We start from the raw sequence: 12,353 nt of genomic DNA on the forward strand, positions 1-12,353 counted from the left end.
CTCTCTCTCTCTCTCTCTCTCTCTCTCTCTCTCTCTCCAGCATGACGCCGATAGATTCCCATGGAAGCGGGGTTTCCGGTCCCAAAAAAAGAGCTGATCTAGGGGTGAAGAAGCAGAGGATGAGATCAGAAATTGACGGCTGTAGCGCCACTTCTCTTGCTTGGGATTGTGTCTCGTTGGATTCACGTCATCGTTTCTTTGATTCAGGTAACCGAGCCAGTCGATTTGAATGCTGATGGAAGACAATTACAAGTTGAATCGAAGGCGAAACGCGACTTTCACTCTTATTGCACATGCTGAGCAAAAATGTCACCTAACATAATTTCACTCTTATTCATTTAGTGAATAGAGTTTTAATTATTTCGGGTTTGACCCATTCAAGACAGAATTTATCTCTTAATTATAATCCCTTGTTACAGGGAAACACATTTGATTCTATTTATAAAGAAACCAATTGTGGATGTGTGTTTGTTTGTTTTTGCGGCTACACTGGATATTTGAATGGGTTGCCTCTATACCCTTAGAGAGGGATCAAACCACTCGTAGTTCAAGAATTTCAATGGGTGTATGACCGTATTACTTTTTGGAATGAGAGTAGTGTTTGGACGAATTTGGTGTGAGTGAAGCATGGATTCAATTTTCTTGAATTTGTGGTTGATGTCATTTTGGGAATGACTTGACTTTTACGGTGTTTGGATGAATTTGACTGGTGAGGTCAGAGATTCGGATTGGATGAATTTGATTAGTGGAGTCAGGGATTCGGATTGGATGAATTTGACTGGTGGAGTCAGGGATTGTATTTGGGCTTGCGATTGTATCTAGTGGTCGCTAGATTGCCTACATACCTTTGAGGAGGGATCAAATCGTTGTTTTTCACAAGAATTGGTATTTCAGGTATTGGGAGAATTTGACTGGAGTCAGTGATTCAATTTAGGACTGGTTGAATTTAATTGATGGATTTGTGGTTGCATCTAGTGGGTCACTAAATTGTCTACGTACCCATTGTGGGATCAAACCGACCGTAGACCAATATAATTAATAATTTATTTATTTATTTGGTTTCAACAGTGCTCAATTCCGGTTCCATGAAGCTGTGGAGGAGCTTGCCCGGGAAATCATTGGGTTTGCTCCGATTTTTTTTTTTTTTTGTAAACTGTGGGTAGAAGGTCGAGAAGGAAAAAAAACAGTTTATTGGGGAGCAATAAATGTTTTGAATTGATGTAATTTTTTTTTGTTTAATTTTAGGGAGATTAGTTCCCATTCCGGCAACCGAGAGGTTTATTGGGGTCCAATAAACCTCTCTGGCCCCCTATAAAATAACTGATGACCTCTTTGGGGACCTCCAGGGAGGTTTTATAAACTTTTATTCCCCTCTCAATAAAGGCCTATTTGGGGGCAATAAAGGTTTATTGGGAGCAATAAACTTCTTTGGTGAGCTATGAGATATTCGATGACCTATTTGAGGACCTCTGGCTAGGTTTTCTGAAAAGTCCGGTAGGCGGCTGTTGTTAACCACCAACCGGATTCCTGCGATCGGCGATCGGTGTTTGGCGCGAAAATCTCCTATGGCTTCTTTCTCTCTCTCTCTATGTAACAAAGAAGTTAAGGGCAAAATAGTCTCAAAATTAAACCCAAAAAAAAAAAACTTAATTGGATATTAGGGAAGACCTTATTAGAGTCTTTATGGGTAAATGGAAAAAAATAAGTGTGTGGTGTAAGGGGGAAAAAAACCCTAGAATTAGAGTAAATGGTAAAAAACACTTCTTTTTTTATTTTTTTTTATTTTTGTGTGTGTTAAACTCTATTGTTTTCAAAAGTAATAGACTAATAGTCAAATTCACTCATTTATAAATTTTTTGTTTCTGATAATTTAATAGGAAGTTGCTAAATTATAAAGCATAAGACATAAAAGGCATGCTCACCTAAGGGACAGTTTTTAAGGGATTGTGAGGGACAATTGAATCTGACGGCTGAAAATAAATACACAGTTTTAAGTTGTTATAATTTCTGCTTTTATATTTAATACATGTGGTTGAGATGTATTTGTCCCTCACAGTCCCTTAGGTGAGCAAATCCTTACATATATCTTATTCTACACCTCTTTGGACATATGAAATATTTTTCACGTGATTGAGACTTGAACTTATATTATCGCTATAATGTAAAAAAACCAAAATGCTCCTCTACACGTCTCTCTAAACCTTAAGCAGAAGACATTTATTCAAAACCGAAGTTTTTTTGTCCAATTCCCTTCTTCTCGACGGTGGCGCTTCGATGTCGCTTGCTGACATTATGACATTGCCAAACGGGGAATCATCAGACTATGGTTCATTTTACCTCTGGGGTGGCTTGGCTTCTGGTGTTGATGGTGGGGTTTAGTCTTTCCGGTTGAGGCAGATCTGTGTGGTGCCATTTTTGTGTACATAATTTCAGGGTGAGCGAAGGTGGCAGACTAGATTCGATTCTGGACGACTGTGGCTTTGCGAGCATCATTGCTCAGGATTCTAGTGGCTTGGACATAGGGATTATTCCTTGGTTTTTGGTCGAGTTACCTGTGGTGTAGGACGCGTCTTTTTATCCCTTTGCTTGCGGCGTGCAATGATAGTCTTTCCTAAAGCAGGACGGCGGTTGGCTGCTAGTTGGTTGGTGATGATCTACAGAGGGTTATGGTTGTCGATGCATGGGCAGTGCGTAGGTTGTGAAGGATTAAATGGATTGGGCCTTGCAGTTTGGGCCTTGAGCTTGGCTGTTCTGAGGGCGTGGGCTGTATTCGGGTTAGAGTTTTTGCCCTAGGTCCACAGTACGTATTAGTTAGATTTTTTTTCTTTCTATTATTTCTCTTTGTTTAAGGACCCCATGTTAGTAGTTTCATCTAGGGCTAAATATTGTTTAGTACCCTGTTGTATGGGTCTAACATCAATTCAATCCCTCGACTTCATCAAAAACACCCCCATACTAGTATTTCTCGTCCAATAGGTCACTCCGTCGGGATTCCGTCAAATGAAGCCTTTAAGTAGCTGATGTGGCATGCCAACTAAGCACAAGTGGGGCCCACATGAAAGGAAAAATTCTGAAATTCCAAAACAAAATTTCAGAAAAATAACAAATCTCTCTCTCTCTCTCTCTCTCTCTCATCTTCCTCTTCAATACCTTCTTACTTCTCTATCGTTTATGTCTTCTTCATAGCAGAGCAATTATCTCAAAGCAATTCTAAGTTGTCTAATATACACAACAAAAGAACATGGTAATTGGAATTGTGAATCTATATGAACAAAACCCAGACAAATAAAACAAACAATTGAAGGTTGACGTCTCTAGGCATGAATTCGAGAATTGATTATCTGGGCATTAATCTTAGCAATTGACTTTTATTAACTAACTTTTATTTTGGATTGCTAATCTTGGAAAAGCCGAGATCGGAGTGGAAGAGAGGGACAACATCAATGATCTCGATGCCGTCGTTTTGGGGAGACGCGGCCGAGGAGGATGCCATTGATGGCGGAGTCCTTGTGCTTGAGAGCCATTAAAGCAAACAATCTCAGATAACTAATGAATCAAAAACTCAATTTTTCACAAATATATCCATCTTGAAAGTTGAACATCGAAGCTAAAAGAGAGTCAAAAGACTTAAACAAGAATTTTAGAACAGACCCATCTGGGAGCTCCGAAGTTCAAAATCCTCCGCTCACCCAAAAATGAATGCTTAAAATTCTTTAGACCCAGTATTAGAATTCCGCCCATCTTCGAAACCCAGAACCCAATTTCATCAATTTTTCCGGTGCAGGACATCTATACCTAAGTAGTGGAGTTGTAGTCTTTTCGGGTCGACTTTGAGAAGGATTAGTGAAAGGGAATTTGGTTGGGATTAACAGAGAAGAGAGCAGAGCTGAGGAGGAAGAGGGAAGTGACAGTCTTCTGCTATGAAGAAGACACAGAAGACAGAGGAGTAAGAAGATAATGAAGAGGAACATGAGAGAGAAATTTGTTAATTTTCTGAAATTTTGTTTTGGAATTTCGAAAATTTTCCTTTCATGTGGGCCCTAATTGTGCTTAGTTGGCATGCCACGTCAGCTACTTAACGAATCTATTTGACGGAATTCCGATGGAGGGACCTAGTAGACGAGAAATACTATTTTTGATGAAATTGAAAGTCGAGGGACTGAATTGATATTGGACCCATACCACAGGGTACTAAACAATATTTAGCCATTTCATCTATTTTCAATATTTCTCAATATGTTAGGAGGTTATGCACTTTGTGCTTTAGTGAATCTTCTGGAATAGTACTGAAGGAAGAGACCCGTTTTTCGATGTATTTGATGTTTAATGAGTGAATCTAGTTCTATGTACCATTGTGGGTACTGAAACATCTTCTTGTCTATTTGTATATGACAGCTGAAGAGTATGTAATGGTCACTCTGGCTTGAAATGAATTAGGCCTCATCAACGGGCCGGGCCTAATTACATTTTTAAATAGTCACGGGCCGGGCTTCATTGTAAATCAACGGATCCAAGCCCGTCCATATAAGGCGGGCCTTGCGGGCTTTTTCGGGCCGGGCCGGGTAGCCCACCTTTTTTCGGGCCGGGCCGGGCTTTTCTATAATGCATTTTATTGTGCAATATTTAGCCTCATCCACATCAACTAATTTTACTCAACCTCATTCAACTAATCTTGCTTCTAGATCATCTCAGGTCATATTAAGGATGCTATTTTTTTCCTTTTAAAATTTTAAGGGGTTTGGAACCTAGCCGAACTAGGAGGCTCATCCCCACGCCCGTTTTAATGTACTAAAATAAAAAGACAGAATACAAAGTGTCCCAATTTACAAATTACAACTTAGAACGAAAGTAAATTATTAATACAATTTCTATGCATTTATCTAATTAAGCATATTGTCTTCCATTCAGACTTGGTATCATTGAGGTTCACACTTAGAATCTGCCTGCAGCCCTGCATAATTGGTACATCCCTGCAAAAAATTCTTGAAATGAGCCACTTATTTGTAATGCACGGACTACACAGAATACCTAAAACTCCAGATTTATTTCTACTTGGGCATAAAATTGAACATGCTTATTACTGTTACATATATCTAATCTGCAAATTTTAGTAATAGCAAGCAACTCACAGTTTCAAATGAACCAATTCAAGCTTTAAAGCTACCCACTATAGTCTAACTTCAAATAAAGTTTGTATGTAAAAGCATCCTAAGAATTGTTAAGGGTCCAATTACAATTTTCCACATAAACTGCAACTTACTGACCTTGAAACTTTAAGGCTGCAGATTGGTTGATAACTCATGGGATTCAACTGATCTTGGTACCTACCCATTTAAATAAAGAATTAAAAAACCAGAAAACATGTTTTGCTAAACTGAAAATAAAAAATAGAAGCAATGAAGTAGCCAAAACAATATACATGTTCATGGGACTCATTTTCAGAATCATTATCAGATTCATTTTCAGCTTCATTTCCAGAAATAGATGAAGCTCCAGCTTCTGTCAAGTTATTAGCATTAATATCATCCATTTCTAGCTGGAAATAAACAAAGTTAAGATATTACTTGAGAGTTTTGAATGAGCAAACTAAAACTTATTCGCAGAGATGCTACTGTCCATTCCTTTGTTTGCTCTTACTCATCCTGCAATGTAAGAGATCACAATCAAAACAAGAATCTAATTCATTATTATTATCAGGCACAGAGTAATTGACTGTAATTCTTTGTTATTATCAGGCACAGAGTAAAAACAAATTGCACAATCAACAACTTTATTGAACTTTATCATCTTATCACCTCAGAAAACAAAGGTCCAGTACTCTCAGACCAAAGACCAAAGACCACAGGTACCCGTTATCATCTTCACACATATAACTCCTTATAATCTTAACAACACGTGAAACAAAATCACTGACCAAAAACATCAACAAAACCAATACCTGCTCGATTAACACCTCAGAAAACAAAGTTTTGATTTTTCTCAAACCAAATCAACAACGACCAAAGGTACCTGTTATCATCTTCACACATATAACTCCTTATAATCTTAACAACACATGTGAAACAAAACCACTGACCAAAAACATCAACAAAACCAGTACCTGCTCGATTAACACCTCAGAAAACAAAGTTTTGATTTTTCTCAAACCAAGGCTGATCCTTTGATTGCTCTTACTCATCCTGCAATGTAAGAGATCACAATCAAAACAAGCAAATAATTAATCGTACAACAACTACATAAAAATTAATAAGTGGCAGATTAAAACTCCATTACAATCGAAAAAAACTTGGTCGAGACTGAGACAGAGTCGAAGGGCTGGACTGAGGCCGTGGTGGTCGGAGACTGAGGCCGTGGTCGAGACTGAGACGGAGGCCGTGTGAGAGTGAGTCGAGACTGAGAGAATGGACTGAGGCCGTGGTCGATCGGAGACTGAGGCCGTGGTCGAGACTGAGACGGAGGCCGTGTGAGAGTGAGTCGATCTGAGAGAATGAGACAGAGCCTGTGGTCGATCTGAGAGAATGGACTGAGGCCGTGGTTGATCTGAGAGAATGGACTGAGGCCGTGGTCGATCGGAGACTGAGGCCGTGTGAGAGTGAGTCGATCTGAGAAAATGAGACAGAGCCCGTGGTCGATCTGAGAGAATGGACTGAGGCCGTGGTCGATCGGAGACTGAGGCCGTGGTCGAGACTGAGACGGAGGCCTGGAGGCAATGGATGGAGGGTTGGAGACAGCGGCTGAGTGACCTGAGTCGAGAGAGAAAAGTCGTGAAAATGTGAAATAGCGATAGGGAGATAGGGTTTTGATTTTAGGTCAAATATGGCAATACGTATACGCTGGTGTGAGACTGTGAGAGTGAGACAGGTGGTCTCCATTTTCCAAATCCAACGGTAGAAAATTAGGATTGGAATCATTGGATTCCCTTTCCAAATCCAACGGTTATTTTTATATCATTCTAATTTCTAAAAACATATATATCATTTTTGTATTTTACATAATATCATACACACACTCCAAAGAGCAACCCATATCAATTCAAATAAAATGGAAAAACCGACCGTTAGATGAGTTTATTACAATAAATTGTGCGTGTGGTTAAAAATTTAGTCAATTTCACCATAGTTTTGAACCCGATCTAATTGGTCAACCGTAGTCACTTATATGTTTTCTTGGTTGACCAATGGCGTGACAACCTCGAAACGTGCTTATTTTTTCACATCACGTTTGTATATATCCCATCTATGGATGTACTTGGACATAAGATACAAAAAAATAATTTTAATTACAAACACATTGACATATACCAATTTTACTCCTAAAATTGTGTGACATATACATTGCATTTAAATTGTTTAGGTTCATTCTAAAGCAACCATGAAGTGGAAAATGAATTCAGAAAAACCAACCGCTCGATTGAGAGATTGTAATGTTTTATGGTGGTTGTAGAAAATTCAGCTAATTTGGTTATCGTTTAGAATTCGATCAACTAGGTCAAACTTAGTTACTCTTATAAACCTATATTTATATATCACACTCCAAAGAGCAACCCATATCAATTCAAATAAAATGGAAAAACCGACCGTTGGATGAGTTTATTACAATAAATTATGCGTGTGGTTAAAAATTTAGTCAATTTCACCATAGTTTTGAACCTGATCTAATTGGTCAACCGTAGTCACTTATATGTTTTCTTGGTTGACCAATGGCGTGACAACCTCGAAACGTGCTTATTTTTTCACATCACGTTTGTATATATCCCATCTATGGATGTACTTGGACATAAGATACAAAAAAATAATTTTAATTACAAACACATTGACATATACCAATTTTACTCCTAAAGTTGTATGACATATACATTGCATTTAAATTGTTTAGGTTCATTCTAAAGCAACCATGAAGTGGAAAATGAATTCAGAAAAACCAACCGCTCGATTGAGAGATTGTAATGTTTTATGGTGGTTGTAGAAAATTCAGCTAATTTGGTTATCGTTTAGAATTCAATCAACTAGGTCAAATTTAGTTACTCTTATAAACCTATATTTATATATCATAAACTCCAAAGAGCAACCCATATCAATTCAAATAAAATGGAAAAACCGACCGTTGGATGAGTTTATTACAATAAATTATGCGTGTGGTTAAAAATTTAGTCAATTTCACCATAGTTTTGAACCCGATCTAATTGGTCAACTGATTACCGATATGTGGAATATATATATATGCACATATTCTATATAGAATAATAGAAGTATAAGAACTTCCACACACACACACACACACACACATATACATATATATATATATATATATATATATCTCTATATATATTATTATATTATATATATAAACACACACATATATAAATATATATACATATATATAAACACACACATATATATATATATATATATATATATATATATCTCTATATATATATTATATATATAAACACACACACACATAGATAAATATATATATACATATATATAAACACACACACACACACACACACACATATATATCTCTATATATATATTATATATATAAACACACACACATATATAAATATATATATACATATATATAAACACACACATACACACATATATATATCTCTATATATATATTATATATATAAACACACACACATATATAAATATATATACATATATATATAAACACACACACACACACACACACATATATATATATATATATAAACACACACAAATATATACATCTATGTGTGTGTGTGTGTATATATATATTTATAAACACACACACATAACTACAAATATATATATATATATATATATAATATTTTATGGGCTTTTACGGGCCGGTTTTTTGCGGGCTTTAGGCGGGCCTGCCCTCGGCCCACCAAGGCGGGCTTTTGCGGGTTTTTTGACGGGCCGGGCCGGGCTAAAAGCCCTCCGGGCCGACGGGCCTCCATCGGCCCACTTGATCCGCGGGCTTTTTGATGAGGCCTAAAATGAATGATCACTACTAGCTATTTGGATAGCCACCACCAGATTTTAGTAGCTATTGGGTCTATTGGGGACTGAGTTTAGTGGGTATTGGCCTTTAGGGACAAATATCATGTCCGACTCTAATTTTACCAATTGCCCACCGTTAAATCTGTCCGTCGCACATAAAGCACCAGTATTCACGCGCTGCTCTCACCCTCCTTCTGACATTGAACAGTTTCTCTTCTTATTTTATTACTTCTTATTAGCCATTGCTTTTGGACTCGGTGGCTAATGTGTACCCACCTATATTTTAATATTTTTCTTTCTTGTCCGTGCCCATATTGGTTCCATTTAAAAAAAAAATTTGCTCCGAACCATCAGGCTCGGCATAGTACTATCCAAGCCTAGCAAAATGGAATTGTTTTTATTTTTATAGTCTGAATTGTTATAACATTATTATATCAACAAAATGCAAATGGAAGCTCACGTGTCCATTAATCAACATATACGTCAGAGGAAAAGAAACAAGTATATTATAAATTCCTCAGTTTCTCACAGCTAAAAGTAAAACCCAATTGTTTACCTATCACTAACTTTGGAAACTCTATTAACTAGTGGAGAGCTGGTGGTCTTCAATGCCTTCCTTTCATTGTCTGTGGTTCCTCTTTCAATCAATGCGCACAATATAAGCTCCTTTCCTTGCAAGCATAATGCACTTCTTATACACAACTAAAAATGCATTACAGATGCACAATTCTTTTAAGAATAGAAAGAAAATAATTTTACCCATCAGAAGTGATCATATCAGATCCCATATAACCAGACAGAGCCATAATGCCATGAAAACTTGTAAAATTCATCGAAGACTTGGGTCACTGATTGAATTTCAATGAAAACTTGTAAAATTCATTCATTGTAATTTGCAAATGCAATATATAGAAGAACATGGTAAAGACTAAGGATATATCAACATGCAATTTTTGATAGCGCCATAAAGCCATGAAGAACAATCAGAAACATGATACCTGATAAACAGATGAAAGAAGAGAAAAGAAGAAACGGCTGTAAAGAAATGGATAGATTGCTGGCTTTCTACCTTATGTACTACTGTAACTTCCCCCTTGCATCAAATTCAGTTTTTTCACTTAACCCTGCAACTCAACAATAAGTTTCTCTGTATTAGAAGAATAACATGTTCAGAAACAATTACATGCTCCCTGTACTATAAGTTAAAGTTTATGTCACAGGTAGAGAGAAAAACAAGAGAACAAAATGCAGAAAAACAGATTCGAGTACTTAGATGTATTACCAGCATAGGACATTTCACTAGAGGGGTTTATCAATGTTCTGCACATTAAATAAAAATCAGGTCTTCACACATACACATGCATCAACATCACCTAAATAGTAATTCTCACACCCTAATACATTATCAGGTCACTTCCAATTATTTCCAAGACATATGAAAATAAACGACATTGAAACATTAGCACAAGGGTTGCACATTGCTTTACTTACATTTTTTGCTAAAAGCCACACCCCATGCTTCTTGACCCCAACTACCAGTATATCCATACTGCAGGATTGGACTAGATGAGTAAAGTACTCAAAAATGGATCAAGATTGTTTGACAAACACTAACCCTGGCGGAGCTGTAGGCCACCAGAGCTATGCAGTTACAGCACTTGTTCACAAAGAATAGCTCACAATTACAACAGCTTTAACAACAAGCGAACTCTTGGGGCAATTATCAACTAGATAAAGGCGATCCCTTTCCATACCTGAGCTATTTTTTGAAAGTGGTACGGCAAGGCAAGGGGGATTAAGTGGAGCTTTGCTCCTGGAGAAATAAAAGAATTACCTGTTTCATAGTAATGTATGTAAGAACTATGTATTCGGAACTCCATAATTTACAAGATGAACACACTACTAATTATAATGTATACATTGTTTTATAACATCTTAGCACAAGACTGTATTTTAGAGATGATATTTTAACATAGTGCCTAGGAAAATCAATCTACTGATGCAGAACATGGCATCATTACAATTTGAGCATATAGAGGCTTCGGTGCTTATACCCACTACCATTACCCAATTGAATATCAGTCAAGATTCAAGAAGGCATAACCCAAAAGCCTTACAGTAACCCAATTGATGATTTGAACCCTAAAACAATCCTAAAATCCCAATAATGAAGCAAAATCCACAGAATTAATGGCCAAGTTGTAAACTCTAACAACAAAGACACGAAATCTAAATTAGAAATTACTGATAAAGAGTTTAACTAGGCAAATTGAGTTGTTGATTGAAAAATCTACCTTGGCTTTAGGAAATTCATAATCTTGAATACCAACTCTGTGCGATGACAGTAGAAAGGTAGCCTTGTTTGGTTTTGAAAAGAAGAATCCATGGCTGTAAAAAAGAGTATAAAGATAAGATACGAGCTCCAAAGTTGTAAACTTGAACAGAAGAATAAAATGAAAAGATAATAAGATAGCGAAATAGCAAACTGGCAAAAGAAACAAAACAAGTGGCTTCAGATCTATACCGATCTAAATAGATATCAGAGGGACTGAACTCGGCATGGAAAGTCAATCTGCATGTCGAGATAAACTCCAATTTAGTAACGAGGGCAACGAATATGATATTTGATAGGTTGTTGCACAAGCCCCTAATTCGAAACCCTAAGATTAAAAATATTGCAACCTGCAAATAAATATGACAAAAAAAAAAAAAAGGTAGAGAGAACCTGAAAGTGTGAGGGAAAGTGCAGGAAAAAGAGAAGACGATGGTTGATGGTCCAGCGATATGCCAGATCCAGATTGAGAAGCTTCAAGAGAGAGTGAGAAACAGCTTTTTAATTTTAAGTGACTGGCAAAAGATGAAATGATTAGAGAGGGGATAAGAGAGGTGGGTGTGGTCGTTGTGGTCGGAGGCTCCGACTCGGAGCGGCCATCGAAGAGATGAAGATCGAAAATAGCAGAGTTAGAGAGAGAAGAAGAAGACAGGTCTAGATACTCGGTCTGAGACTAAAACCATTTTGGAGACGGATTAGAATAAAAAGTTTTATTTAATTAAACAAGGAAAAATGAAAGAAATATCGTTTGTACCGATTTGGCCACGGCCACCCAAAATTCAATGGAAAGTCCAAATTAAAAAGGGAAAAAGTCACAAAGAGTACCCCAACTTAAACTCATTCTACACTTTGGTACCTCATCTTCTAAATAAATCACTTTGGTACCTGAACTTGCTACTTCTATATAACATTCATACACGCCGTTACTAACACCGTTAACTCAAGTACCACATGGCTTTTTCTATGGGTGTTTGCCGTCCTTTCACATTTTCCCTCTAAAAATCTCATAGCTTTCACTAAATCAA

General features: G+C 37.0%; 2 long non-coding RNA genes across 2 annotated transcripts; both read right to left on the minus strand.

The window, feature by feature from the left end:
- Positions 1–9,853: 9,853 nt before the first annotated feature.
- On the minus strand, positions 9,854–10,653 carry LOC112190987. The gene is made up of 3 exons (XR_002932733.2): positions 10,488–10,653; positions 10,279–10,316; positions 9,854–10,120 (listed from the first exon to the last, which is right to left on the minus strand). It is a non-coding gene; the product is annotated as an uncharacterized LOC112190987 (long non-coding RNA).
- Positions 10,654–10,748: 95 nt separating this feature from the next.
- On the minus strand, positions 10,749–12,122 carry LOC112186053. The gene is made up of 4 exons (XR_002930611.2): positions 11,722–12,122; positions 11,521–11,568; positions 11,291–11,384; positions 10,749–10,830 (listed from the first exon to the last, which is right to left on the minus strand). It is a non-coding gene; the product is annotated as an uncharacterized LOC112186053 (long non-coding RNA).
- Between the last annotated feature and the right edge of the window lie 231 nt (positions 12,123–12,353).

The sequence above is a fragment of the Rosa chinensis genome, chromosome 2, assembly GCF_002994745.2.
Source record: "Rosa chinensis cultivar Old Blush chromosome 2, RchiOBHm-V2, whole genome shotgun sequence".
Classification (NCBI taxonomy): Eukaryota; Viridiplantae; Streptophyta; class Magnoliopsida; order Rosales; family Rosaceae; genus Rosa; species Rosa chinensis.